At 50.2% G+C, this 5,306-nt stretch overlaps 1 pseudogene; it reads right to left on the reverse strand.

The window, feature by feature from the left end:
• Positions 1-1,420: 1,420 nt before the first annotated feature.
• Positions 1,421-2,250, reverse strand: LOC121834807 (annotated as a pseudogene).
• Between the last annotated feature and the right edge of the window lie 3,056 nt (positions 2,251-5,306).

Here is a 5,306-nt window from a genome sequence, read left to right on the forward strand (position 1 = left end):
ATAGTCGGGAAGCCTACCAAATGAGAGGAAGAGAAAGTGAAGGCATGCAGTAATGGCTGCGCCCATGCACATCTGCTTAAAAGCGTCTGCATGTCAAGGACAAAATCAGTGCCATCCTAGGAGTTGTTCTGAACAAGTAGTTTTTCAATTTTTGACACAACTCAACAGATGGCACAATCGGTCATAAAAACTCCAACCTGCTATTATGCTTTTTGCTGACTCTAGACAAAACTGAGCAACGTTTACTAACATCAGAAGCTGCTCATTTGTATACGGAATAATAATCTATCTTGTTTGCAGAAACATTTTCCTTCGAGCAGGTACTATATATATAGTTTAAAATTATATTTTGTGTCTAAAGAAAGTGGATATTTCTCTGCAGTTCATAAAATTTTCAGAAACACTAAAAGCAAAATTTGAAAAAGGGGCGACGGCTAACGAGCATACATTGAAGTTCGTCTGCCAAAAGTTCGGATACCTTAAGGGTCGCTAAACTCGCTAAACACAAAGATTCTTTGCGTTATGACGTAGCGTGGGTAGTGGCCGAAAGAACGCCGCGAAGTTTTCTTTCCTCAGAAACCGGCAGATCTATGTATCTTCGTGGCGTTTTTTTATTGAAGGGAGAAAAATCCCTACCACTCCCAAGGCGAAGAATAGGGAGTTTCCGTAGATCGTTTTCGCCGTCCCGCAAGGCCCTCCGCAACCGCTACGATAGCGGAAACTCCACAGTCAAGGCTATCGGCGCGCAGGCGCAGTAGCAACTTCTTCGTTGCGGAACGCTTAGCGGAGGGGGCAGCGCGGTCTACGAAAACTCCCTAATAAGAGCAGCACGAGAGAGCGAGCGGAGACGACCGTGGTCCATACGTTTGACGTATATAGTGATTGCCTCCTCTCCCCCCTCCGACATGCCCCCAGCCAATCCCAGAAGGGAATGGGCGGAAAAGAAGTGCGGAAGGCGTGAGGGCATGTCGGCGGGGTTCTGCGTCGTTGGGAGCCACTTTGCTCTTAGGTCTTTCTTTATTGTCAGCGCCGTCATGGCTACAGTCAATGTCCACGGAAGGGCACGGAGGTGTCCGCTGGTGATGGCACACCGCAGGGCACGGTTGTCCGTGAAGATCAGTGACGAGGGCGGTGCTAGGGGAGCCGCAAGGGTCCAGGCAACAGCTTCCCTCAAGTAGATGCGTGGATCCGGTGTTGTCAGGATGGCGAGCGCGGAGGTTGGGGTCACCACACCAAGTCCGTCGTTTGAGGCGTCCGCAAAAAGAAAATGCACTGGCGGAGCGGGGACGAGCGGGAGGGTGTGCGGGAGGGTGCGCCAAAGTTCCTTGAAAACAAGAAGCCACTGGAGGGGGGGGGGGGGGGGGGGGGGTGGTTGGTAAGAGTCGAGTCGAAAAGCGGCCGGAGTGCGCTGTAACCCGATCTATACAATGCAAAGTAAAATGCCCAAAGGCCTGCAAGACGGCGGTATTGGGCGCGAGAACAGGGGGTCCGAAGTAAAGGGAGAGTATCTGCCAAGGACTGAATGCGTTGGGACGTGTGTCCGATGGTGGAAGTGGCAGTGTCCTGCCATCCTGTGAGCGCAACGTGGTAAAGGAGGCGCACTCTGTCGAAGACTCGGAGCTTTGCGGAGGCACGGAGGGGGGGGGGGGGGGGGGGGGGGGGGTCGGAGTCCCAGACCTGGAGGAAAAGCTCCAAGGTCTGGAGCTCGACCACGTCTCGAGTTCCGAAGAAACGTGACTGGCGGCTGGCCCGGTCCACGTACAAGAAGGCGTTGCGGAAGTCCCGACGTGTCGGGGGTCATGCGTGGTGAAGAGTCTTTGCCCACGGCTGCCGGTGGGGGCACGGGATGGATGGATGTGTCTTGGGTAGTGACGATCTCGACGAGGCGGGGTGTCGCCGCTGCTGCTGGAGCTGTGGTCTGAGTCGTCTGGGATGCGGGCTCGGTACCGGCCGGCGGGGGTCCTGGCTGGAAGGATATCCTCTGAAGATGAGGTCCTCCTCGTCGTCATCGGTCGTCGTGCCGGGGATGGGCTGAGCCATCTCGGAGATACGAGCACGTCGGGTAGGAGGCGCCTCCGGGAAGGCAGCCCTAAGTGCGAGCGTGAGTGCGGAGACGAGCTCCTGGGTTGCCGGCGCCGGGGTGCCGGAGGGTCTGGAGGCCACCGGGTTGGATGGCGGAGCGGGAACGGAGCTGAAGGGGACCCTACTCGTAGGGCCAGGCGGCGTAGCTGCATGGCATAGGGCTTCCATCCTCGGGTGCCCCACTTCTGGATGTGGGGGGGGGGGGGGGGGGGGGGCGGGCTGACTGAGATCGGAGGGATCTCTCGGCTTTTCTTGGGGGCATCAAGTAGCGTCCGCGCGTTGTCTTGAGGTCTCGAGCCCCTTTGAAACCTTAGATCCGAGAGCAACACAGGAGGTGTGCTCCTCCGAGTCAACCAACTGGCAGAGAGAGGAAGGCGGTTGCTTATAGAGTGATTGCCTCCTCTCCCCCCTCCGACATGCCCCCAGCCAATCCCAGAAGAAGACCATATAGCCTCCTCTATACTCGCAAAGCCTGACAGTTCAACAACGGAGCCATAGATTGCCCGGTCAAAGATTTGGAGCGCGGGGATCTGCAAGCACAGAGCATTTCTCGGGGAGCCTGTAGTCAGCACACAGCTTTTGCAGCGGCAAGGACCTGATACATGGTTTTCAAACCCGACGAGAAAAGAAGCGGTGGCCCGAGGAACGCGTGAAGCACGAGCGGACATTCCATCGCTCGGGACAAGTCTGTTTGGGCGTCTCGCCGCAGCGGGGCGCCTGTTACATGCCTCTTGTCTGCCGCTCTGCTTTTTCACTTTCGGCGGCCGCGTCTCGTGGCGATCTGCCAGGCTTTGTCAGTATAGAGGAGGCTATGGCTTCACAATCTCGCTGGGATTTGAGCACCGAGAGAGTTTGGATGATTGACATCTTGCCTGCGTGACGTCATTGTCGTGAGAGTCCAATCAGCACGCTTAGTGAACTTCGACCCCGACTTTCTGTTTGACGAGTTTAGCGACCAAGTGTTTAAAACTAACGGCGGTGCATTCTACGAAACAGTGTTTGCCTATTTTTGACATTTTTAGGCATTTTCTCGCGAGCATCACAACAAACAGTGAACATCAATCGTAATGACATTTGGCACATATTTTGAGGCTATACCCATTAATAATAGTTACAGGTTTGAGACGTAAAATCCGAGCAGTTGTTGTAGAAATTGATCGTGAATTTTCTCCCACGAAGCCGTTGCAAAAAAATATAGCTCTCAAAATAAGATGAAAGCGAAAAAAAAGGGCCACGATGTGCAGAGCAAGCACTCTTTAGCTACACGTCTTAAAACGTTTAACCATATCGGTCCAACATTAAACTCTGCACATTTGTACTACCGCACCATCTACGGCCAAAAACCTCACTTTACAGATGTTCCCAGCGAGCCAAATTTCTAATATACTCATATATTATTTAGATCAAGATGAAGACCATTTCGTAATCTCTATATTCGCGTATAATAATTACTTTTAGGACGACACCAAGCGTGAGAATTGCGATTCAAACCTCCGCTTATCTCGTAATATTTTTCGTGGCCGCCATGAGGCCTAAGCCTTCAATGAGAAATCCTGCGACTTTTTCCTCCCTTTTCCAAAAAAGTCTGTTTGTTTGGGAAGTTCATATCCATAATACATCTTACCCGAATACGGGATTGTCGGCATTACCGAAAAAAAAAAAAAGATAACGAAATAAGTTACTCGTTATTTACCAAATAAAGGAACGCGTAACCGACCTACGATACCCCAAGATAAAACCAATGCGTGTCCGTTACGGATAAAAAATAAATGCAGGTTACTTTCCCGTAACTTGTTATTTGTACATTAACGGTAACAGCGTTGTTTATTTTTTGTTTTGCGACAGCATTTTTGGACAGTAAGTCAAAAAGCATGGGCGTTGGTTTTTTTTTTTTTTTCTAAAACAAACTTTTTTTCGTAGTCAAACAAAAAAAAAGGCAAACTTTTGAAGGTACGTGGAATGAGTGCAATAATTAAATACTCGGCGCCTATACTTCGTTTCAGATTAAATAAAGACGAAGCAGACGCTACGAGCTGATAAGATTAATCAAGCAGAACCAAAAGCGCAACTCACTGAACCTATTTTGCTTATGATTGGTCGAGCGATGACCGAACGCGTACAGGAACATGACGGACTCCATGATGGTGTCCTTGTGACGCTGTCCGATATTTCCCATCAGCTCGTAACGTCGTCTGCGTCTGGATTAAGCTATGACGAAGTAGAAAACAAACAAAAATTTAAGTGTACTTTTTTCAGGTCTTGGGAAGAAGATGTAATGAATAACGTAACTATAGGTTACCCGCTACTCGAAATAAGTAACTTAAGTACGTTTCCCGTTACTGTTTTGAAAATGTAACGAGTCTACGTTAGAGAAACATCTAACGCGTTTCCGGGAACGCCGTTCTTTGAAACGCGTTACCGCCAACACTGCTCGAGTCGCCTCAATATACAAACTGCCTAGTTTGATTTCACTTGGCTCCATTACGTCAGCGTCTTCGTTTTGGCTACGACAGCGGGCATATTTCCGGAAAGCCGAGCCGATAGCCGCCGATTGAGCCGATATCACGGATGAACAGACTGGTTTTTTGGCCATCGCGCTAACGTCGTTTTTTTTGTTTTTTTTTTTCCGTTTTAAAATTTTGCGTTTTTTGTGGGCAAAATTACCGTCACCACTTTGAGAGGGAAAAGAAGAAAAGAATCGTCTCTGTATTCCGAAGATGTTTTATTATTCTCCGGAGTTCTTATTTTCAATGCCGGCGCCGTTCTCGGCGACCGTCTCATTTTAAGCTCCCGGTGTCGGAAAATTCTACGACGTCCAAGAAACAAAATAAAGGGCCGCGAATGAAAATAAAAATACAGAGAGGCACGCGCTTCTATACTTAATTACCCCGCGTTCGTTTGGAGAGCGAAAACAGCTTAATCGATTAAAATGGTCTCGGGACAGACGAAGACTCGTTTTTTTTTCCGAAGTGGCGCCGTTTGGTCGCGCGTTTCGCAAGGCGCGCACGCCATCGCGTGTGCACGCTAAAAGTGCGACGTCGTCTGGCGACACTTTTGTTTTGTTTCGTGGTGCTCGTGCGACGCAAGGACCACGTGACTACGTACGCAGGCGTAAAACGTTTGGCTCTTGCGTGCGTGTCTCTCGTTTGCGAACGATTGCTGCCATGACTTCTGCTGTTCCGACTGTGGTGCCGTGAAAATCAACGTCGGGGTGTTCTCGGTTC

Source organism: Ixodes scapularis, unplaced genomic scaffold, assembly GCF_016920785.2.
Source record: "Ixodes scapularis isolate PalLabHiFi unplaced genomic scaffold, ASM1692078v2 PGA_scaffold10__122_contigs__length_95168666, whole genome shotgun sequence".
Lineage (NCBI taxonomy): Eukaryota > Metazoa > Arthropoda > Arachnida > Ixodida > Ixodidae > Ixodes > Ixodes scapularis.